Raw genomic sequence first — 25,056 nt, forward strand, 5'->3', positions numbered from 1 at the left:
GTCCCCCTTTGATTCCATCTCTTCCTCTTGCCTGCTGGCTGGGCAGTGGGTATAATGGCTGGAGCTGGAGCCACTATTTTGGACCACGAGGTAACCCACAGAATGGAGGCCTCTCTTGGCAGGAAAACAAAATGAAGAAATGCGCCTCCTTGAAAGCTTGGCAGAGCACAGCTCCTACCCCTAGTCTGTTACACGAGACAAAAATAAATTTGTATTGTGCTTAAGGTTCTTTCATCTGGGGCCCGGGTCACTCATAGCACAGTGTAATCTGACTGCTGCTTTAATTTTAATCTGTTTCCCATAAATCATAAGAAGTGCCAAAGAAGTGCCTCCGCATGCAGAGAGGCCACAAAATGAAATAAGAAAACGGCCTGCGTCTGGAGACCCAGAGGGCTTTGTTGTTCTCCTTCCAATATACCGAAGTAAGAGGGGAGCTGATGCAATCTTCCTGGTTTGTCCCAACTGTGGTTTCATTTATTTCTTCCCTTTTGATCATCTTTTTAAACATGATCCTTGATACAGCAAAAGCAATGTGAAAGGGCTGAACTCAGGCTATAAAGTCATGGGCAGAAAGAAATGGATGGTTCAGGTGAAAAGTACCAGTGAGTGATGGTTCTGTAGCATGAAGCCCAGTAAATCAGGGTGCTGCCTTGGTGCCCCAGCCAGCCCAGATCCTCAGCAGGTGGAGTGGAGTGAGAACAGAGGCTAAAAAAAATGGGGACAGGAGCAAGACAGCCTCATCTAAAAAGTGCTGACCCCTGTGGACAGAGAGGAAGAGAAACAGATTCATCTTGCAAAGACAAACTTGATTCTGTCCCGTCCATGGATGCCCATGAGAACTAGCGTGATTTTCATTACCTGCACATCTTTGGAGGAACTCTGCTTTGGAGGAGTGAAAGTGAAAGTGAAGTCGCTCAGTCCGACTCTTTGTGACCCCATGGACTGTAGCCTACCAGGCTCCTCTGTCCATGGGATTTTCCAGGCAATAGTCCTGGAGTGGATTGCCATTTCCTTCTCCAGGGGAATCTTCCCAACCCAGGGATCGAACCTAGGTCTCCTGCATTGTAGACAGACGCTTTACCGTCTGAGCCACCAGGGAAATCCCATTCAACACTGTGTTAACTTCATTTGGAATTCCAGCCAGTTCAGCCCAGCACACACATTCAGCATGCATAGGCTGGTACCCAAGGTGATGGAGATGCCTCTGTGACTGTGCAGGGGTGGGTGACAGATCGCTGACAGCTGATCTGGCATCACCCATCTCTGTCCTCACTATTAAACGGTCCTTGGCTTGGTCAGGAATATCCTGCTACCCTCTGCATCCTAGGACCCTCAGAGAGGTGGACCCCACCTCTGCCACAGAGCTGCCCCAACAGCAATCCCGCCTTCTTGCCTAGGATTGGACGAAATGTGGACATGTGACCCAACCAAGGCCAAGGGCATTCTAGGAGGCTTTTTCTGGGGCTTTATGAGCAATGCCTCTCTATTCTTCTGGGAGAAAGTCTGAAAATGGCTGCTTTCCCTGCAGAACAGGAGCAAAGAGATGATAGGAAAGAGATGAAACTTGGACTGTGAGCAGAGACAGAAAGAACCTGGGTCCTTGAGGACACCTTCAGGTTGCTGAATTAACTGCGCCTGCAGCCCACCTGCCTCTACCCTTCCAGTGATACAAGCCAACACATGGTGTGACAGACCAGCCTTTATGAAATCTGGGCAAATGCATCTTACTTCGTATTGAACTCTGTGTGTGTGATGGAGAACTGTGAGCTGGCTTTTTAGTTGTCATTGTGTTGTCATTATGATCATCATCATCATCTGTTTTGCTTGTCTACTTTTAGCAAAAACACCCAGAACCATGTGTGAAAGTTACCTGATACCCACAACTATGGAGATTATGAAGGTAGACCACCAAAAAGAAGTGATTCCTTAATGATCAAGAATGAGTGGAACTTTGAAAATACAATGGTGTTTTTTTTTTTAATGAATAAAGATGATCACAAGGTCTTCCTAAGATGATAAACCAATAAAGATGATTTTCACCTAAGACCCAAGCTTCCTCTGGCTCCAGGGGCAGCTACAGTTGACCCTTTAAACAACACAGGGTTCACACGATGGAAAATCCACATGTAACTTACAGTTATCCCTCCCTATATGCCGGTCTTCTGTATCCGCAGTTTCACATCCATGGAGTCAACCAGTCGTAGACTGTGTGGAGTGAAGTGAAAGTCGCTCAGTCGTGTCCAGATCTTGTGGTCCTGGGGATCACAACGTGTGGGGCACAACACGGATCGTGTGGTCCCAGAGTGCCACGTCTTGGATCGACCCGCGTTATTTCCAGTGGAAAAAAAATTTGCATATAAGGGCACCAGTGTTGTTCAAGAGTTAACTGTAACTTCAGATAATCTCTTTGGGGAGGACTGACATATATCCACTACCATGTGTAAAATAGCTAGCTAGTGGGAAGCTGCTACAAAGCTCAGGGAGCTCAGCGTGGTGAGCGTGGTGGGCTGTGATGACCTAGATGGATGGATGGGAGTGGAGGTGGGAAGGAAATCCAAGAGGGAGGGGCTGTATGTATGCATACTGCTGATCCCCTCCATTGTACCGCAGAAACTAACACAACATTGCAAGGCAATTATATTTCAATTAAAAAACAATACAAAATAGTAATCTCTTTTCCTTGGGACCTTTTCAAGTTGGCCCAGCCGACCATGACTTAGAATGAAAGGGTAGAAAGGTAAAAGCTGTGATTACACTTTCTCTTTGATTGTTGTTTGCATGTGCACAACATGAGTGTGCAATGATACCTGGAAAGACAGACTGAGAAAGTGCAACTCTTCTCCAAATTCATCGTGTCCCAATTACTTTTTAATCTGTTGAACTTCCTGTTAAGCTCCACTCCCGGATGTGGTGACGGAGAGACCCAGACCAGGAGAATTCTTCGGGAAGATTTTAATGTTTAACATTTTAAAAATTTTATATTGGAGTATAGTTGATGCTTTTGGACTGTGGTGTTGGAGAAGACTCTTGAGAGTCCCTTGGACTGCAAGGACATCCAACCAGTCCGTTCTGAAGGAGATCAGCCCTGGGATTTCTTTGGAAGGAATGATGCTAAAGCTGAAGCTCCAGTACTTTGGCCACCTCATGCGAAGAGTTGACTCATTGGAAAAGATTCTGAGGCTGGGAGGGATTGGGGGCAGGAGGAGAAGGGGACGACAGAGGATGAGATGGCTGGATGGCATCACTGACTCGATGGACGTGAGTCTGGGTGAACTCCGGGAGTTGGTGATGGACAGGGAGGCCTGGCGTGCTGCGATTCATGGGGTCGCAAAGAGTCGGACACGACTGAGCGACTGAACTGAACTGAACTGATAGTTGATTCACAGTGTTGTGTTAGTTTCAAGTATACAGCAAAGTGATTCAGTTATACATAGACATATATCCATTCTCCTTCAGATTCTTTTCCTGTATAGGTTATTACAGAATATTGATACTTTGCTATATAGTAGGTCTTGTTGATCATTTTATATATAGTAGTACGTATCTGTTAATCCCAAACTAATATATCCCTCCCTTGCTTAATGTTCAACATTTTAACTATAATCCTATTTCCTATAGGTTTGCCAGTATAAATCTCAATGTGATCCACATGCTTTTTCCTTCTGTTAAAAGAAAATAGGAGCTCGGAGAGAGTATTAGTCCGGTAGGTGCTCCCTGCCACCCTCCACCCGCCTGCACTCGGCACTAGACTTGCTCCGTAGGAAGGAGAGAGGCTGCGTTCAATATAAATGCAAAAAGCTCCAGACACTCAGGATTATCTGTGCTTTGCATGAATCATGACAGCAGCTTGCAAGTGGGCAGGACTTGGCGGAGCAGCCCCGTCACAAATCCACCAACACGCTCCTCGGAAGTGCCTGTGAAATCTGCCTTCAGTCATTAATTTCACACTCCAGGGACAGAGCTACGAGCAGCTCCGGGCACAGAATTCCCATTTTTCACAACAGTTTCCTTACCCTCACATCCCCTTTTATGGGTTTTTTTTCCTGCCACCTTTTAAAAATCAAAGTTCTTGGTTCCTTTAAGTATTGGGTTTGCTTTTCTTAATCATCTCTTTAATTTCATGACTTTACAAATCTCAGAGATATTGTTTCGTCTTTAGATATTTTGCAAAGCTCTCGCTGGCTGGGTTGCATTTTTGAAAAATCAAAATGAATCGCTTGCATATTCTGCATTCATTTTGCCCTCTCCTGCAGCTTTCTAAATAATGTAGGGACTGTAGATACTCCTGTGATGAGCAGGAATGCATTTGAAATGCGCTGTTGAGATATGCCTTTCATCTCCCTTCAGATCATAAAATGAGTTTTTTTCTCTGGGTTTCCGCAGACCTGAGAAGCACTCTTTTCATCTAGAATGAGTTGCAAGACAAGGGAAGGGTCCTTTGAAACAGCCGGGGTGGGGTGGGGTGGGGGAGGTGGGGGGAGGCGGAGTCTGAGCTGATGAGATTGATGGACAGGAAGTCATCACCAAAGAGGGGAATTTGTAAGACTCTTGCGACCATATTTATAAACCCCAGGCAGGCTTGTACTGGAGATCAGTTCAGTTCAGTTCAGTCACTCAGTCGTGTCTGACTCTTTGCGATCCCATGGACTGCAGCATGCCAGGCCTCCGGGTCCATCACCAACTTCCAGAGCCTACTCAAACTCATGTCCATCACGTCAGTGATGCCATTCAACCATCTTATCCTCTGTCGTCCCTTCTCCTCCTGCCTTCAATCTTTCCCAGAATCAGGGTTTTTCCAATGAGTCGGTTCTTCACATCAGGTGGCCAAAGTATTGGAGTTTCAGCTTCAACATCAGCTTCCAATGAATATTAAGGAATAATTTCCTTTAGGATGGAGTGGTTGGATCTCCTTGCAGTCCAAGGGACTCTCAAGAGTCTTCTCCAACACCACAATTCAAAAGCATCAATTCTTTGGCTCTCAGCTTTCTTTTTAGTCCAACTCTCACAGCCATACATGATTACTGGAAAAACCATATCCTTGACTAGACAGACCTTTGTTGGTAAAGTAATGTCTCTGCTTTTCAATATGCTGTAGGTTGATCATAGCTTATCTTCAAAGGTGTAAGCGCCTTTTAATTTTAAGGCTGCAGCCACCATCTGCAGTGATTTGGGAGCCCAGAAAAATAAAGTCTGACACTGTTTCCATTGTTTCTCCATTTATTTGTCATGAAGTGATGGGACCACACACCATGATCTTAGTTTTCTGAATGTTGAGTTTTAAGCCAACTTTTTCACTCTTTTCTTTCACTTTCATCAAGAGGCTCTTTAGTTCCTCTTCACTTTCTGCCATAAGGGTGGTGTCATCTGCATATCTGAGGTTACTGATACTTCTCCCGGCAATCTTGATTCCAGCTTGTGCTTTATCCAGCCCGGCATTTCTCATGATGTACTCTGCAAATAAGTTAAATAGGCAGGGTGACAATATACAGCCTTGATGTACTCCTTTCCTTATTTGGAACCAATCTGTTGTTCGATGTCCAGTTCTAACCATTGCTTCTTGACCTGCATAGAGATTTCTCAGGAGGCAGGTCAGGTGGTCTGGTATTCCCATCTCTTGAAGAATTTTCCACAGTTTATTGTGATCCACACAGTCAAAGGCTTTGGCATAATGAATAAAGCAAAAGTAGGTGTTTTTCTGGAACTCTCTTGCTTCAATGATCCAGCGGATGCTGGCAATTTGATCTCCGGTTCCTCTGCCTTTTCTAAATCCAGCTTGAACATCTGGAAGTTCATGGTTCACGTATTGCTGAAGCCTGGCTTGGAGAATTTTGAGCATTACTTTGCTAGCGTGTGAAATGAGTGCAATTGTGTGGTAGTTTGAACATTCCTTGGCATTGCCTTTCTTTGGGATTGGAATGAAAACTGACCTTTTCCAGTCCTGTGGCCACTGCTGAGTTTTCCAAATTTGCTGGCATGTTGAGTGCAGCACTTTCATAGCATCATCTTTCAGGATGTGAAATAGCTAAACTGGAATTCCATCATCTCCACTAGCTTTGTTCGTAGTGATGCTTCCTAAGGCCCACTTGACTTCACATTCCAGGATATCTGGCTCTAGGTGAGTGATCACACCATCATGATTATCTGGGTCATGAAGCTCTTTTTTGTACAGTTCTTCTGTGTATTCTTGCCACCTCTTCTTAATATCTTCTGCTCCTGTTAGGTCCATACCATTTCTGTCCTTTATCATGCCCATCTTTGCATGAAATGTTCCCTTGGTATCTCTAATTTTCCTGAAGAGATCTCTAGTCTTTCCCATTTTATTGTTTTCCTCTAGTTCTTTGCATTGATCACTAAGGAAGGCTTTCTTATCTCTCCTTGCTATTCTTTGGAACTCTGCATTCAAATGGGAATATCCTTCCTTTTCTCCTTTGTCTTTAGCTTCTCTTCTTTTCTCAATTATTTGTAGGGACTCATCAGACAACTGTTTTGCCTTTTTTCATTTCTTTTTCTTGGGGATGGTCTTGATCACTGCCTCCTGTACAATGTCATGAACCTCTGTCCATAGTTCTTCAGGCACTCTGTCTATCAGATGTAATCCTCTGAATCTATTTGTTACTTCCACTGTATAATCATAAGGGATTTGATGTAGGTCATACCTGAATGGTCTAGTGGTTTTCCCTACTTTCTTCAATTTAAGTCTGAATTTGGCAATAAGGAGTTCATTATCTGAGCCACAGTCAGCTCCTGGTCTTGTTTTTGCTGACTGTATAAAGCTTCTCCATCTTTGGCTGCAAAGAATATAATCAATCTGATTTCAGTATTGACCATCTGGTGATGTCCATGTGTAGAGTCTTCTCTTGTGTTGTTGGTAAAGGGTGTTTTCTATGACCAGTGTGTGCTCTTGGCAAAACTCTGTTAGCCTTTGACCTGCTTCATTTTGTACTCCAAGGCCAAATTTGCCTGTTACTTCAGGTATTTCTTGACTTCCTACTTTTGCATTCCAGTCCCTATAATGAAAAGGACATCTTTTTGGGGTGTTAGTTCCAGAAGGTCTTATAGGTCTTCATAGAACCATTCAACTTCAGCTTCTTCAGAATTACTGGCTGGGGCGCAGACTTGGATTACTGTGATATTGAATGGTTTGCCTTGGAAATGAACAGAGATCATTCCGTCATTTTTGAGATTGTATCCAAGTGCTGCACTTCAGACTCTTGTTGTCTATGATGGCTACTCCATTTCTTCTAAGGGATTCTTGCCCACAGTAGTAGATATAATGGTCATCTGAGTTAAATTCACCCATTCCAGTCCATTTTAGTTCACTGATTCCTAAAATGTCAATGTTCATTCTTGCCATCTCCTGTTTGACCACGTCCAATTTGCCTCGATTCGTGGACCTAACATTCCAGGTTCCTATGCAATATTGCTCTTTACATCCTCAGACTTTACTTCCATCACCAGTTACATCCACTACTGGGCATTGTTTGCTTTGGGGATCAGGGTTTGATTATTTCTCTTGTCTGCTGTCTTGGTTGTGTTTTTCCATCGGTGACTCAGTCCAGACGGGACAACTGTTATTCAGATCATGCTCAGGGTTTTCCCCTCCTGTCACATTTCCCACTTCCTGCTGCTCCTAGGAATCCTTCAAGATCAGCTCATATCCCACCTCCTCTGGGAAGGCTTCCCTATGCATGAGCACTCCTTTGGATCTTTTCTTCTCCTGACTGCCTATGGTGCCTGCAACTTGAATGTCTCATTTGTCCTTTATCCATAACCCATCTGATGTCCCTAAATGAATGAATGTCTCATTTATTCTTTATCCATAAGCCATCTGATGTCCCTAGAATTCAGGAGTTCCCTCTCCTCATAGAGAATTCAAAGACTTAGTCTTGATACCCCCTACCCACTCAAAGGTGCAGTTCCCCTTTGGGCAGAAGCAGCTGCAGGCATGGCTGGATCAAGTAGCTCAAGTCATGTCAGGGCTCCGTTTATTTTCCGTTTTTTTTTTTTTGGCTGTGCTGTGTCTTTATTGCTGTTTGTGAGCTTTCTCTAGTTGTGGCAAGCAGGGGCTACTCTCCATTGTGGTGTGGTGGCTTCTCCTGCTGCAGAGCACGGGTTCCAGGGCACGCCAGCTTCAGTAGCTCTGGCGCATGGGCTTAGTTGTCCGGTGGCATGTGGAATCTCCCCAGACCATGGATTGACCCTGTGTCCTCTGCATTGACAAGAGGATTCTCAACCACTGAATCACCAAGGAAGTCCACAGCTCCATTTCTTGCTGTTTTCCTCTGTGTTGCCCGGACACACAGGCAAGCCCTTCTTAGCTTGGGGCCCAGTTTTATATCCTGAGAGTAATGGGTGCTGGTTTCTTTTTCCAGGTAGCTCTTATTAGCCTGGCTTGGGTCACGTAACCATCAGTGACTGACTTCGGCCAAGGAGAGGAGGGAGTGAAAAACACTGATTGGCCAGGCCCAGATCCTGACTAGGCCCAGATCTATGACTAGTTCTAGTCTTAGTCTAGAAGCTAGTGCATTTAATTCTTTCATGTGGAGTAACAGAGGATGGAGGAGAAACTGGTCACCAAAAAGAAAATCAGGCTGGACTTCCAGGAGAGGAAGGAACAGATGCTGGGCAGACAAAAACAACCACGGTCCCTTTGTGAGTGAAACAGGCAGGAAGGAAACTCATACAGAGCATTGAGCACGCTGTGAGAAACAAGAGGACGCAATTGGAGACAGGGAAAGAATGCCTTTATGAGAAAATCAGCAGGACTACAGGCATTTTGTTATTGTTGTTGGGCTGAGAAAAGAACTGTAATGATGTGTAACACATCAGTACTTATTAATGGAGGAAAATGTACAAAGTAATGCATGTTAAAGTATGACATATTATACAAACAAAAGGCAGTGTGGAAATTACTGCTGAAGACTAAAGCCAGTAAATCCTTACTTCCCTCAGGATCCCCAGTTTCTATGGAGAGATTAAGTTTTATTTACCTGTTTTTAAATATTAAACTGGCAGTTTGGGGCCCTCATTCCTTAGCCAAGAGAAAGCCTGTATATTTTTGTTTAATGAGGATCACTGGCTCCACTTTGTCTAATGTTCTGTCTAAATCTTCAACCTGATCTGGAGCTTGGCTGATAAACCTTGATGTGTCTGCTCTTAGGCTCTGTTAAACAAAGGATAATACCACAAGCAGCTACTGGCTAAAGAGGCTGGGCTTCAGTAATGGTAGAAAGACAAGAGAGAAAATTAGGGTGACCTTGAGGGAAAACATTCCCCATGTGTGCATCTCAGCCCTAGTGAAATGATGAGCCCCCTGAGGGGGTCAGCCTCCTGTATGACGCCAGAATTCCTCAGTCTGAGCACTACTGACGTCTTGAGCCAGGTAATCTTTGTTGTGGGCCCATCTTGCACATTGTGGGAGGTTCACCGGCCTCCCTGGTCTCTACCCATAGAGGCAGTAGTGCTCCACACCAGCCATTACAACCAAAATGGTCTGCACGCGCTGGGGAGGGGTGAGCAAAAATGCCCCCAGTAGGAAACCCCTATGTTACACCAATGCCAAGGTCAGTGCCAAGTGAAGCCCTCATTACCCTTGTTAGCCGCAGAAGTAAAATTCAGTTTGACCTCCTTTGAGGGTTTTAGACCATTGCTTTTTTAAAATCCCCACTCAAACCCCTTCAGTATCTCCCCATTACGTCTAGAACGAGCTCCTTTACTCTGGCTATTAATCTCCACCCAGGTCATCCACTCCAGCCACCCAATGACTTCTGTGCAGAGAAAGGTGACCAAGCCATCCTGGTTTGCCTGGGACTTTCTGGCTTTAGAACCAAAAGTCTTAAAACCTGAGAACCCGCTCAATCCAAGGCACACCAGGACTGGTGGTCTTCAGACTAGCTGATGAACTGATTAGAGAAAGCAAGGAATCAGGGCATTGACCAGACTGTCACTCGTGGGTGAGGAGGGCTCACTGTGCTGAGGACACCTGGGAAGACCCAGCCCACCCACCTTCAAAGCCCAGCTTGAAGCAGGAAGTAGAGTCAAGGCTTTTCACTCCCCGTTTCCTGGGACACTGCTCCCAGACCCGGCTTGTACAGGGAGGGAAGATGGCTCCTTATGGTTGGGAAGCCTTTAGAAAGCATCCCAGGCTGTGCCTGCAGCAGATTTACTCAAGAGAGGTGTGGTTCCTTCTCCCCACCGCAATTAGAGCCTCCAGCACATGCATTCCATCCACTGGGGCCTGGGAGCTTGGTGTCAGGACTCCAGGGCTCGCTGCTTCTAACTCGGCTGGCAGGCTTGTGGAGGCCAGGTGGGTCTCTGAAACGTGCCCCCTCGCTGTCCCAGGGCCAGCTTTTCTGGGTGTAGTAAACCTTAAAGATTCTGACATTTGGAAAGAAAGAAAATAGGGGTGGGGGGTTGGGGAGATGAAATAAATTCTCCTATGACCTTCTCAATTTCCAAACTTTTCAAGTCTCACTCAGAGCATCTCAACTATGGGTGCCATTGGCATTTTGTGCGGGGCGGTTCCATTGTGTGGAACTGTCAGAGACACTGCAGGACATTTAGTGTCCTTGGCTTATGCCCAATAGATGTCAAGAAATCACCCCTTTCCCCCGCCATTGTGACAATCCAAACACCCTCGCTTATATCCATTCACTTGGGTTTACATGCAAATCTGACACTCAAAATGCCTTTGGAACTCAGTGCGGGGGGTGGAGATGGGGATGGGCTGGGGGGACACAGTGGCGGCGGCATTACTGCCTGGGGGAGGCTCTTTACACAGTCCCAAGCCATTCAGTTCTTAGCACTGAAGCCTGTCAGAGAATCCCATTAAATCCTCACTGTTTCTGCAAAGAGAAGGGGATGCTATTTACTGAGCACTCAGCATCCCCAAATTTGACAGTTGTTAACAAAATGGGAGCCAAGGAGAGAAGCATTCACGGTTTCGAGCCAGCAAGCAGCTGCCAGTCACAGTGCCCAGTGTGGGCAATGCAAAGACTCAAGGTCCCTGCCCGGAGTCAGGAAAGAAATCACCCAAAGCAGCAACAGCTGTGAGAGAGCGCCCCGCAACAAGGTGGTGTTTTGAAATGGGCAAGTAGCAAGCTACTGTGGGTCCTTACCTCTGTCGAGTGCATCTTGGACAATAATTTGAAGTTGGAAAAAATGGAATGGGATAAAATGGAGTAGAATATTATCAGATAGTAAATGTGTTCTTATTTTGGCTCAGATATGTAAACTTGAGCATATATTGGCTTGTGATACAAAATAAGGGACTTCCCTGGTAGTCCAGCGGCTAAGACTCTGCACTCCCAATGCAGGGGGTCCAGGTTCGATCCCTGGTTAGGGAACTAGATCCTGCATGCCAAAACTAAAGATCCCACGTGCCACAACTATGACCCAGAAAATAAGTAAATAAATAAGTGTTTTAAAATATATTTTATACTGTGGATCATGGACGAAAAAGCCTTAGGAACACATAGTAAGAAATTACAATATAAGGGGCTACTTTTGTAATAACTGATCTTAAAACAGGTACTAAAACATGTTATGAACTGGAAACTCAGATCAGAGTTTGGAATAATTTGTGGGCATCGAGCCACTGTACGTAGAGCCGTGGTCCATCAGTTTAGAGGATGCCCCAACAAGCCTGAGAGAATGCAGGACAGGATGGCTCTTCTGGTCCCAAAGATGGGAAAAGGAAGCTTAGCAAGGCTGAGACACTCCCCAGAGGTCACCCAGGTGAGAGCCAGAGCCCCAGGCCTGCAGCCCCAGACTCTGACCTGGGAAAGCCCCACCCCACCGGCTGCCACCCACATCCACCAGGGTCCCCACTGCCTGCCACACACACACACCCCCACACCATCTTCAGGCGCCTCTTCAATTAAAGCCATGGGCAGGTACAGAGGACTGAACTAGGTTTTAAGAAAGAGACTCCCTGCCAAGACTTTATGGGCACAAACTCCCCCAAAGCCCCTTCCTGGGTGAAAAGCTTCCTACTGTGACTGTGACGTTTTTCTTCACCACCACCGACTGCTGGCTCCTAAGGACGCCACCTGGTATGAGCCCAGGATGTGACGAGCTTGCAAATCTTCCAGGTTTTTATTCCAGCACAGCCCATGGCCCATCATCACTCCTTAGACTTCAAGAGCCAACAAAAAAATAAAGAAATGTCAGGATTTTTTCCAGAAGAGAAAAGCCACATGAAATGGGGTGGGTTGAACACCGTCCCAGCTGGGGGTGGTGGGCCATGCCCATCTCCATTTCTGCTCCATCCCCCTGGTGTGTGTGGAGGGATCCTGTCCACGGGCCACCTGCCCTCTCAGCATCCCTCCAAGGGACGCAGGGCTGAGGTTGCGGTTTGGGGTGTCCACGTGCAGTGGGTTCTCAGGGCTGAGCTGAATCTCGGGCGCAGACAGCTTCCCCCTTGCAGGATGGGCCAAGGCTCCGTGACACCCCCTGTCCTGTGACCCTTGTCCCGCTCAGGACGTGTGTCCATGTGGCAGTGCAGCCAGCCTCAGTCTAGTGAGCAGGTTGGATGGGTGACCTTGGGGGTCTCTCCCTGCCCACGACAATTCCCCCACAGGCACCGTGGAGCCCAGGCTCAATGCCAGGCACAGTTCCAGGCCCTGCAGAGGCAGCCGTGACCTTGCCCTCAAGACAGGAGACAGACAGTGAGCAAGATATCAAAGTAACACTGCAGACAATTCCAGAGAATAAGACACATACTGGGAAGGACTTTAACCAGCCCAAAGTGATGGAGCGGCGGGCAGGGGGGGACCTGAATAGGGACTCAGGGAAGGAGGAGGGGACACCAGACCTGAGTCCTAAAGGAGGAGAAGGAGCGGATTGTGGGAGCGGTCAGGGACGGGGCCCGGGCAGAGACAGTCACAGCCCACCCGCCATCCCAGCGGGCCCAGAAGGACCCGTGGAGATCTGGCCTCGACCTGCCCCCGCACAAAGTCCCTGCACTTGCAGCCTGGGGCTCTTTGGGGCAGGGGGGCGGGGGGCACAGAGAATGGTAGTTAGAAGCCTAGACCCCGGAACCAGGCAGTCTGGGTTCAGACCTCAGCCCCATCACTTACTAATGAACTTGATCACCACTCTGCTCCTGTTTCCCAGTTTAGAAATAGAACAGGACCAGCGTGAGGAGCAAATGAGTAAGTCCTCACGCAGCACGGAGCCCAGGGAGGCACTCGGTGGGGTTCGAGTTGCTGGACGGCCAACAAGCAGACATCCTCGGAGGTCAGAGGAGGACCTTTTAAACCAGACCACATTCAGATCAGACCTCTGGGGAATCTTTAATGAGAAAATTGCACCTTTTCAGAATGACCAGGAAAATCAGTGCCCAGACTCCCGAACGTCTGTATTCTGCCTTGAAACCAAATGATCCTCTAGAAAACCTGGTTTTGCCCTCAGACTGGGGACAGCAAGGGCCGGGCTTGTCTCTGCTGGGGATGTGGGTGGGGGAATAACATAATTGTCTTCACGGGGATCTGGGAAGGGGCCAGTGAACCAGAGACCCTAAAGACAGGAAGGACCTCGGGGCTGTGGTAGTAGTTACAAGTCAGGGCTCTGGGGCCAGACCTGGGTTCAAACCCCAACCCCACCATTTCCAGTTGTGTGACTTTGAGCAAGCTTCTTTCCCTGTCTAAGCCTGTTTCCTCACCTGTAGAACGAAGATAATCGCAGAGTGGTTGTAAGGCACAAATTTCCTAAATGCACACATCCATCTGTATATGCGAGCTTCCCCCTTGACTCAGCGGGTAAAGAATCCGCCTGTAATATAGGAGACACAGATTCGATCCCTGGGTTGGGAAGATCCCCTGGAGAAGGAAATGGCAATCCACTCCAGTATTCTTGCCCGGAGAATCCCATGGACAGAGGAGCCTGGCGGGTACAGTCCGTGGGGTCCCAAAGAGTCAGACATGACTGAGCGCCTAAGCACGCACGTAAGTAGCATCATAGGGATGTGAGTTGTCATCGTTCATCCTATGGTCATCATCCAGGGTGAGGGCAGTCTGAAATCCTCAATGCTGGTGACGTTTGCAGACAGGCCCTCGGAGGTAGAGGGACCAGACTAAGTATATTAATCCCAGGGGCCCAGAGAGAAGCCACTATGCCCCAGAGCCCCGTCCAATGCCTGCGACTGGGATGGACGCATAGTTCCGTGTTCTGGTTGCACAGCATTGGCTGGGGCTCAGCCCTCTGCTGCTGTGGACCAGAGCCTCCCAACCCCATAGACTCTGGAGATTGCCAACAGCCAAGCTTCTTGCTTTGTTAATGTCTCCTTCACTGTGATGGGGAAAAATAATAAAAATAATAATAATAATAGTGTGCTCTTGTCCTGCTGGAGTCCTCATTTCCAATCCCAGGGCAAGGTCCTCCGCAAACCCGGAAAATTAACCTCTCGCACGAGGACCTTCACATCCCTGCTGCACAGAAACCCAGCCGAGCAGGGAGGCAGCCAGCTGAGTGCTGTCTTGGGTCCCATCCACAAACTCCAGGAGATGTAGAAAAGCCCCGCAAATGGCACAAGGATTCCACAACAGCAGTGAAATAGCCTGTGATTAAACCGAGATGCCAAAATCAATATGCAAAGAGTGTGATTAAAAGACAAGCATGGTTGGCACCAGAGCCTCGCTTTTAATTGAGCCTGTGCCTACATTTTTACAGGCGACAAGGAAATTAATGACAGCATGATAAACCTTCAAGAAAAATTAATTACCCCTGCCGCATGCCCCTCCTCTGTGCTCTGGGTTTAACCTGCACGTTCCCTCCCCACACCCCTACCCCTCGAAGGGCCCTGGGGTTGCTGATTATATTACTATACCCCAGGCTGCAGCATTCAAACAGCCCCAGCTCCTCCAGAGGCTCTGTGTGTGTTTTCTGGCCCCCTCTGCACAGATGCAGCCCCAGGAAGAAAGAGCCAACAGGTGTGTACTGTAGAAGGAGCAGGAGGAAACAGACAGGATGGGGGTCTGCACAGAGTGGGAACAGGGCTGGAGCATTGTGTGGTCTGCCACGTGGCTTCCCCTGGGGCTAGACTGTTTTCCCAGAGGACTAGGGAGCGGGGAAGGGAGAAGGGGTGAAGGTGGGGTGTCAGCAGAGGCAGAGCTAAGCAGAGCGTGCTGGCCTTTGAAGCGACATGTGGATAGAGGGTGGGATGTCACCAGGGCTTCCAGAGTCCTTGGGTTCAGGGCAGAGGCTCCAAGAAAAGAGATGATGAGAACACAGGGGAAACGGAGGGGATAAAAATTCATCAGCACCCCACCCCCACCCCCAGGCAGTGCGGGGTGGACATTCTGTGGGAGAAGGACACCAGCCCTGCGAGCAAGTCTAGGCCGTAACTGCTGGACAGACACCGAGAACCAAGACTGGGGGATACAGGGCGTAGGGAGAGGACGTGAGCACGCAGCAGGCTGTGAGCGTTCTCTGCAGCGACCAAAGGGAGACCAAGTGACAGAGACCCACGGGTTCCTGTGTGCTGGCTCTGAAGGAGGAAACAGACAGAACAGGCTCTATCTTGACAGCGAGACTCCATCTTGGGCCGGACTTCGGACTTTGAGCTATATGCCCAGTATCTACGGAAACGACATACCAACTGAAAAACCAGGCCCCCCCTCCGGATGGAAGAGTCCCAGGGCTCTACCTAGATTCTCCGTCGCCTAAAAGAATACCCTAATTGTCTGTATAACCGAATAGAATTATAAATTCTATTATGCTTATTGGGGTATGACCACAGGCCTATTGATAATTGTCCACTATTTACTACCTAGGCTTAGGACATATGAATCACGGGTTAACTCTGATTGTGTCTTTGTTTTCCTTTATTCAGACTAGTTTCCGGGAATTTGGGGAGTTGGGTTTGGGCATGTACACTTAGGGCGTATAAGGTTTTCACAAAAACTGGTCGGGGTCCTTGGCTAAGAGGAGACTATGCCTTGGGCCCGCCGGTGTAAGAAACCGCACTCCACTATCTGCATTGTCCTTCTGAGTGAGTTCGTTTCCCGGAACGCAGGGCTACAACAGCTCCCCTCCCCGGAGTTCACTGTGGACCGCACGTCTGGGGAAGCAGAAGGCAGGGGGCTGTCTCTGGGTGGCCACCTCGGGCTTGCTTGTCTCTGACATCTGCAGGCCCGTGGGCTGCCCTGGGACGCCATGTCTCAGCCTCTATGAGGGGCATCTGCCTCCCTCCTCTCTCTGTCTTTTGGGACTTGTCTGAGCACCAACATCTCCCTCCAGCCTTTGAGCCCTTGATGCCCACAACCTGGCCCTGTTGTCTGACTGCCCTCTGTTGTGTCCCACACACCCGAGCCCCCTTTGCGCCCATGCGCGGCCTCGGACGGGTGCCCCTTGCCCTCTGGATGGGGAGGGCCCAGACAACGCCTGTGGAAACAGTGCTTGAATTGCTCCATCACACCTGACACCCGAGCTCCAGGAGACACAGGAGAAGAAGACGCCGAGGCCTCCTCCCGCCCAGAGCCATCTTCTATCAGGGGACAAGAAGCAGAAGAGGAGGCGCCGGCCGATCCCAGTAGCAGCCACAGTTTGCTGAGAATCTTTCCCCGCAGATGAGCACCCTGCCGTCAGATGCGCCCGGGCGCCTGGAAGCAGCAGATAATAGATGCCCCTGAACTTGCAGAGTCCTGCCCAGATTTCGGTCTGAAGGAGTAATTTGCAAGAAATAATTTGCTGTATTGAGCCGCCGCCAGGAATCTTGGCTGATTGGCGTTCTCTCTTGGCCACTGTGGACTCCAGAGTCAGGGCTGGGGCTGCGGGCGCCCCCTTGGCCTCGGAACGGGGGCGGGGGGCCTCGCGGGCTGCAGGGAGCAACAGAGTGCACGGGCCGACTTAATGGACGTGTATGCAGCCCTGTAGGAGGCCACAGCTTAGCGTGTCCCCTCCTGATTAAAGCACAGGGGTCAGTTGTCCCCATCAGAGCCGACAAAAGAGGATCGCTTTGGTCCCAGGGAGCTTAGGGAGCTCCTCAGATGCCAAAACCTGGCCCCCGGCATTCTTAAAGTGACCCTTTCAGGAGGGGGAGATGGTTCCGTGGGGCCCACAACCAGCCTCTAGGGAGAGGGCAGAAGGACAATGTCCTGAACCTGACCCTGCCCTGGCCTGAGGGGAAGGGTGGTGGTCTGCCTGGAGGCGGAGCTACAGAGGCAAATACCCACAGGCCTGGGGATCCTAGGACTCCCCCAGAGGCTGGGGGAGGGCAGGGCCCACAGGATGACGTCTCCCCAGCACGGAGGCTGCGTGGAAACAGGCCCAGCCTCACCTGGCCTTCCAGCCGCCAGGGCAACCCCGGGAAAGCGGAGGTCGTGTCCACCTCAGGGCTGTGGGCTGCCTCAGGACAGGGCCTGGCTCGGCATCCCTGTAACCCTGGGCCCCACCCCTCCCCTGCAGAGAGCCCCCCTTGGACCCCAGGGGGATGGAGCAGACGTCCCTCCAAGCAGCATAGCTTGCTGGGCAGTGCCCCCTGAACACCACTCAGTCTTGGGGGAAAAGCCCTCATGTTACACCACCCAGCCCAGCACCAACATGCCCTGATGCTCACGACTTTGCAGAATGATTTTCTGTGAGTCAGAGTTTACACCGTGGACCAAAACCAGCCAGGAAGGTGTCTAGTTCATCCCTCCTGTGTTTTTGGGAAAAAGTGAATCTATTGTCAACATGCGAAAACCTTGAGATTTACTTGGGAATCTGATTCTCTTAAGGTCTCAGGAGAGGGGCCACCTGGGCCCAGACCCTCCCCTGGCAGCACGTGGCGGCCCCAAGTCCAGGCCTCCAGACAGGCTCGAGCTCTGCAGCTTGCCCCAGTCCCCACCCCTCCCTCTCGCCCCCACATGGAGACCCGGGACCTGCCCCCCAGACCCCTGAGCTGCTCTGTCCACAGGCTCCTTGCTGGCTGTGTGTCCTGCAGTCTCCTCCCTCCCTGGGTATCCCCTTCCACAGGGAAGCTGTAATAGCACCCACCCTGCAGGGTGGGGGGATTGGCTGAGTCAGTATCCGAGACCTGTTTGGAACATGTCTGGCAAGTGGGATCCCTTCGGAAGTGCTGGCTGCGGGCTGATTGATCAAGCCCTAGTCACTCCTGTGTCACCTGCGGGACATCAGGTTGAGACCCGCTGTAGACAGAGGAACCACACGTGGCCATTTCTCTCCAGCTTTCTCCATCACCACCACTTTCTCCCCAGCCCCACCTCCCACCCCGTCCCAGAGGGCGAGGACACAGACCTCGAGTCCCGCCACGTGGGTCCCGGGTTCTGCACCACCCTGACCCCCACCTGCACTGCCGACCTCTTTGGACTTGGTGGGATTTTCTCCCACATCTCATACCTGGATGTGAATCCCCTCTCCAGCGATTTCAGGACCACAGGGGAGATCTGATCAGATTTGCAACGGTGTTCTTTCTTCTGACAGCCCACATTCTATCAATGAGACACTCCAGAAGTCACCAGATGTAATATTAATACACCACGGTAAGTACTTTGAAAGCAATCAACCACCGTAATCCAATTACTACCGGCTGTATTTGTAATGCTATTTTGCCCTCAAACCCTCATCCTAACTGTGCACCAGATTCACGTCCCCTCACACACACACACACACACACACACCTACACACACACACACCTACACACAAACACCTACACACACACACACCCCTACACACACACACCTACACACACAGACACACACCCCTACACACACATCCCTACACACACACACACACACACACACACACACGCCAATTGTGCGCCCCGCTGCCTCACTTAACAGTGGGAGCCCTGACTAGTGAACAGCTGATCTGCATGAATTAACATGAGAGCTCCTGTAAGCCTGGAGCTTTTAAACTTGCAAACAGGTAGCTTGGTTGCCATGGAGAGCCGTGGCCCGATGCCAGGGCTCACCCTCTGGACCCGTGGTCTCCTGTGATCGGTGGGGTCACATGGGCTCTGCGAGGAGGTGGAGGCAGTGCCTCGCATCTTAATGACCTGACTTGCTGTGTCTGAGTGGCCAGTGTGTGGGGGTGAGAGAAGGCATGTATGTACGAGTGTGCGTGCATGTGTGTAAGTCTGCATGCACATGTGCCCAGGCCCCACACAAATGGAATGAAAACTGAATGGCCCCAAGGATCTGCTGGCCGCCTGTCCTGTTCTAACAGAGACTGAGAGCCCAGAGGGGTCCCTGCATGGACGGCTCGTGCTTCTGAGTCAGAGCAGTGCTGGCCCAGTGCTGAGGAAGCTGCCCCATCCCTGTCAAGACCCTCTTGTCCCATCTCTCACGCACCCTTCACCCCATCTCCCCCCTCCCCTCCGTCCACCCTCCTCCCCTCCCGCTGCCCTCATTTTGTCCTGCAGGCCCCCTCCCTGCGCCCCATTATGGATGATGAGATGAGAACTGCATCCTTGCCGCCTGCCTTATAAACCCCTTAACGCTGGTTTGTACCCACTTTTTTTGTCTTGTAAATCCACCTCAATTCAGGGAAGATATTCACATTCATACATATACATACACCATACCCTCAGATGCAAACAGACCAGAAGCAAGGCCTCCACCCTATGGGTCAGTTCTGGTTTCGCCAGCAGCCGACCCTGAAACAAGGCTTCGAGTCCAAGAGTTTTATCTGGGGGGTGACCCCAAACAATACCGGTCAAGGGTGCGGGGCAGGGAGACTGGGAAGGATGGAGGCAATGAGCATTCTGCCCGTTTCTCTGGGAACCAGCAGAGGGCCTGTCTGCAGCCTCTGAGCCTGTCCCCGGAGCCACAAAGACCGAGTGCAGCTAAAAATAAATAAATAAAAATAAAAAAAAAAAGAAAGTGGGGACACGAGGTGGTGGGGGGGTGGGGAGGCACTCACCGCTGTGCCAGCCCTGGTGCCGTCTCCATGGTGCATTCTTTCTCACCTTCATCTTCCAGGCTTTACAGTCTCCTCCCAGATTCAACAGAGCCCTGACCCCCTGTGCCCCCGGGATGACTTACCTGTCATGTGACCCTAAGGCGGTGAGCATTGGTCAAGCACATTTTAATAACAACCGCAGTGAGAAACACATTCCCATGGTGCCCCCCCTGCCACACCCCTGTCCATGTGACAACAGAGAAGTTTCCCCAGCAGCCTCCCCTCACTGCAGACCACGCCCTCTGCTGTCTCCGCATCTTGTCTACTCCGCTCCAGGGTGGACTTCAAGTGCAGGGCTCCACCCTCTGAACTGATTTCAAGACCCACTAATGCATCACAACCTGCAGTTCAATCAATTCAGCACCAGACACATCTGCTTGTGGGTGTATTGGGCCAGAAGCCATTTGTCCTACAGTGTGTGGGGGGCGCGGGGGGGTTCACCCTCTTTCTCCTGCAGTCGGGGCCGGGGCAGGAGGGCTGCGCCCACTGGACCCTGAGCGGTCACTGCTCCAGGGTTTGCCCAGTAGCTGACAAGGTGGGCCTGGGGTTGGGGGCACAGACCAGAAGGCAGAACCCTGGCCTGTGGCCGCTCAGCCCTACAACCTCCTGAGCCCACCAGGAGCAGCCCCCCAGACAGTGATGGGGGACGGGCCCCCAAGGGAGGCCTGAGCTGGGCCCGGCCACCTCTCCCCAAGAACCCGGGACCCATACCCTGACCTACACTTGGGACCAGGCTCATGGGATCTGGCAGACAACCCCTCGCCCGGAGGAGCAGGCGGTTACCCCTTGTGACGTCCTCAGCAAGAGCCACTCTGACCCCGCCAAGTGGGTGCCGTCAGCTGACTTTGCCACAGCAGGTGCCCCGGGCCCCACGTGTGTGCCCTCGCTTCCTGCCCGCGACGACCCTTGGAGGCAAAGGCAGTGGCTTCTCTCCTGGCACACGTGGGCGGCACGTGTGACGATCGCAGACTGCTCCTGACATTCCCGAGCCCCTGCCAGCTCACCAGCTTGGTGCCAGGGGTGCGCTGCATCCTCACTAGTCTGGAGTCCAGGCGCAGGGAGCATCTGTGTGACCCCAGGTAAAGGACTTAACCCCTCTGTGCCTCTGTTTTCACGGCTGTAAATGAGGGTAATGAAGCCCTCGTTCCTTAAATGTGCATACCTAGGGCCTCCCACCATCAGGCAGTTGATATAAGTTAATATTAGCCCCACTTGACAGCCGGAGAAACTGAGGCTCATGGTCACTGGCCTGGCAGGAAGTGGGACTCGCATCCCAGTCTGTCCGATGCTGAGCTCTTTGGCTTCCCTCCCTTATGGCCACCTTCAGAGGGACAGGGCAGGGGGCCATCACCCCCTCAAAGGGGCTGAGCCTCTGAGGACCCCACCATCTGGCTAAGACTCCCCTGCAGCTCCCAGGGGACCACCAGTCACCCCCATGAGCCAGGCATTCCAGCCTCAAACCACACACTAACCTCCGAGGGCATCTCCCCATCCTGGGCCAGTTCTCTGTGGGACGATGTGTCTGCTGGGGGCAGGCCTGTTCCCCTTCCATCCCCCACAACGGTCCCTCCTCTCATCCCTCTGGACGGACATTGTCTCTCTCTCTCCATCATTCCCACTTGGCTGACAGCGACAGCCTCCCTAATTGTGCTTGTGACACGGCCTTTTGGTTTCTGATAGGCTAATTTACAGCCAGATTTCACCTGATTCCAGCTACAAGGGCAGGTTTTCCTTCCAGTCTCAACTGGATGGTTACGGAAGACAGCAGCCTCTGTCTTGCCAGAAGACTTCCCCTTTGGCTAAATTTGAGCAGGAAAGTTACCATGTTGGGAAGAACTCCACCAGCAAGGAATTGAGGGTGGTCCCCAGCAAAATGACCCCAAAAGAACCAAATCCTGTCAACCACCACATAAATGAGCCTGGTCATGGGTCAGTCCCCAGTCAAGCATTCAGATGAGACCCAAATTCTGCAGACACCTTGATTATAGCTATAAGACCCGTGAGCAGAGGACCCAGCAAAGCAGTGACCAGATGACCAATCCACAGAAACTATGAAATAATGAATGAGTGCTGTTTAAGCCGTTAAATTTGCCAAGGTTTGTTATTCAGCAATGGGTAACTAATACAGAGAGTGCGTGCTCAGCGGCTGAGTCCTGTCTCTTTGGGACCCCATGGACTGTAGCCCACCAGGCTCCTCTGTCCGTGGGAATTTCCAGGCAAAGAATACTAGAGTGGGTTGCCATTCCCTTCTCCAGGGCATCTTCCTGACCCAGGGATTGAACCCGCATCTGGGCTTGCAATAACTCAAAACTGAATGGCTGAAATAATTGAGCAGGAAACACTGTGACAGTTTAGGGAGGCATGAAGAGAGCACTTGGATCAATTTCCTTCCTTGCCACGGAGCAGAACTCATCACTTAACAGCAGCCCCACACCTGCACACCTGCTGTGGCCAGACATTGCCAGGCACTGGCAGGATGACCCGAGACCAGCCCTTACCCTGCCCTCCCAGGGCTTCCGGGCCAGCTGGCGGAAGCCTCCAGAACCACCTCTCCATTCACAGAGCTCCCCTGTGGGAGCAGGCGGAGGAGCGGGGTGATCTGACCCTCCCTCGCCTGGGAGCCGCCTCTGCAAAGCGCCTGTGGCTCACCCGGCCTGACGGTTCCAGCCTCGAGACACCCCGCGGCCACCTTGTCTGTTTGGTGCTCAGACCAGGCACCTGTGAGGAGACACGCCTCCCGTTTTCACTTAATTGAAAACTCCACAGCATCAAAGAGGCGGAGATGCCCAGCGGCCCTTTGTTCCCTCGCCAGTGACCATTAACCTTTAAAAAGATGCTTCATGAGCCGTTGGTGTAATGAGGCCAGACTGGGGAGCGGATGGATATGAGAAATGCCGCGAACGCGGGGCCGGGCAGAGGGGGCCCCGGGCCAGCAGCCCCCGGGCTGGAGCGGGCGGCCAGCAGCCCGGCCGGAGCCCGGCCTGGGACCCGGGACCGCGGAGGCCCGTCGTGTCCAAGACGCGCGTGCTGCTGAGGCTCCGGAGGAGAAACACAGAGCCAGGCGCTGCCACCCTCTGCTCTAAACCTTCGGCGGCTCCACCGACAGAGGAGAAGCCACGTCCTTCCCTTGACGCGGGCCCTTCCTGACCCGGCCCCTCCTCACGGCTCTGGTTCCCCTGACCCGGACCCCGTCCTCCCTCCTCTCTGGTGACGCTGAAACCCAGCTCCACGCCCACCCCGGGGTCTTCGCATGAAAGCTCCTCCCCAGAGACTCAGGGCTGCTCCCTCTCTGCCGCTTTCTCAGAGGGCCTCCCTCACCCCACTTTAAAATAACACCCTCACCCTCAGCGTACACCTCCCTGCCGTATTTCTCACCAAAGCACCAAACAGCCCCTGACACATCAGCCCTTTTACCGATTGACGTCAGCCTTCGTCTCTGTATTAGGATGGATGTTCCTCCAGGAGGGACTTTTCTGTTTTGTTCACCGGCTTTGATCCCAGTGCTTAGAGCTGATCAGAGCACAGCAGACCCTCCATAGACACCTGTGGAATGAATGAGTGAGCGAGCCAGCAAGTGAATGCGTGAATGAATAGAAGCATACCTGAACGACAAAGCCCTGGGACTTGGAGGAACTTGTTGATAAGAGGGGTGAAGTTTTAGAATCCACATCCCTCTGTTCGCTGAAGGGAGAGACTGAGAAATACAATTACTGAGTCACAGCCTGGTGCCCGGGGCCTGAGTGGGCAGCGGACTGGCTGTCGGAGCAACATCCTCCACTCACAGGGCAGAGACTTGGGGGAAGGAAGCAGAGACCTCTGAGCGGCGGCTGCTCCCCCAGAACCACGTGCTGCTGGTGTCATACTCTGGTGCCTGCTCTGCCTGAGTCCTCCCCCACAGTCCTCCCCAGGCAGCTCCCCGCTGCCCCTTGTCATCCGGGGCTCAGCTCACATCCACCTCCTCAGAGAGCCCCCTCCCCACCCCTTCCCCGATCTAGCATGACAGCCCCCTGCCAATCATGCCCCATGCTTTCTTTTCCTCCTCACTCATCAGTCTCTGGGGTTCTCTGGTTTCCCGGTGTGTGTGCTGTGCTCCATCAACCCCCATTAAAAGATCTGCTTCATTTGGAAGGGGACCTTGCCTGCCCTGTTCACTGCTGAACCCCCCGCCCCCGCCCCATGCAGGGCCCAGCACACAGTAGGTGCTCAATAAACATTTGTAAAATGAACGGTTAGAGGAAACCAAGTGTGCTTACACTTTGGGAACTTATAAAGTCAAACTGGAAATGTTCATTCCTTAAAGCACTTACCAGTACTGTTTGGTGTCCTCTCGGTGAATGAGATGTGGCCTGATGTGAAACAGTTATGAAGACAGAAGAGTGGTCCAATTAGCTTCCCCACACCCCCTCAGGCTTTTCTAGACTTCAATAAAAATGTTACATTTCCTCCTGAATCTCTGTTCTTTGAAGCACCCAGTAAAGATGGAGGAGAGCAATTACTGGCTCTTTCTTTTTCCCCCTTTAGCACACAACATGATTTTTTTTTTACAGTTGGTTCAGTATCTGAACCCCCTCCTCCATTCTGGGAGGACCACTGTGTCATATTCAGGGGATTGTCCATCATAGTGGGCAAACCAGGACTCAAGTGCCCCTTCTGTGCCTGCTCCCTGCCCAGGTCACATCGCGCCCCAGCCTCAGCGCTGCTGCTGCCTGTGGGATGAAAAATATGAAATGACCCCTAAGGTTCCACCAGCTTGAATCTGCTTAACTCAACCAGTCCCTGACAGGATTGGGGAGGAATCAGGCTAGGTACCGGCTCCTGGAGCGGACATTGGCATTCTGGCCCTGCTCTGTCCTATGGATAAGGGCCTGTTGATCCTCCCTGGAGTATTTAATTCACTCTGATTCCCAGCTGTCTGCCCAGACCCCAAGGAGGCCCTGCCCCTCCGAGGCCTGGTGCTCTGCTCCTGTTTCCTTCGGGTCAGTCCCTCTTGTCCTGACCTCAGAATCCGACCTGCAACCTCAGAACCCAAGTGACACAACTACCATCTTTTACCAGGACAGGTTCTGAGTCTTCAGGCTCCTGAGAGGCCTTCCTGGCCCATCACAGCTGTGAGAGCATCTCCAAGGAATGCAGGACCTTAAATCCCTAGAAAG

At 51.2% G+C, this 25,056-nt stretch overlaps 1 long non-coding RNA gene and 1 other non-coding gene across 4 annotated transcripts; one reads left to right on the forward strand and one right to left on the reverse strand.

Moving 5' to 3' along the window:
• Positions 1-7,995: 7,995 nt before the first annotated feature.
• Positions 7,996-19,297, reverse strand: LOC133259857 (uncharacterized). Of its 3 annotated transcripts, XR_009740541.1 has the most exons (6): positions 18,340-19,297; positions 17,977-18,103; positions 13,664-17,638; positions 13,080-13,252; positions 11,995-12,136; positions 7,996-10,377 (listed from the first exon to the last, which is right to left on the reverse strand). It is a non-coding gene; the product is annotated as an uncharacterized LOC133259857 (long non-coding RNA). The 3 variants fall into 3 exon arrangements; XR_009740543.1 differs by lacking the exon at positions 7,996-10,377 and having other exon boundaries at positions 11,811-12,136; positions 13,664-13,773; positions 18,017-18,103; XR_009740542.1 differs by lacking the exons at positions 7,996-10,377; positions 17,977-18,103 and having other exon boundaries at positions 11,811-12,136; positions 13,664-13,773.
• On the forward strand, positions 11,273-11,345 carry TRNAG-CCC (transfer RNA glycine (anticodon CCC)). Its single transcript has one exon. It is a non-coding gene; the product is annotated as a tRNA-Gly (tRNA).
• Positions 19,298-25,056: the final 5,759 nt, after the last annotated feature.

This window comes from Bos javanicus, chromosome 13, assembly GCF_032452875.1.
Source record: "Bos javanicus breed banteng chromosome 13, ARS-OSU_banteng_1.0, whole genome shotgun sequence".
NCBI classification, from domain to species: Eukaryota; Metazoa; Chordata; class Mammalia; order Artiodactyla; family Bovidae; genus Bos; species Bos javanicus.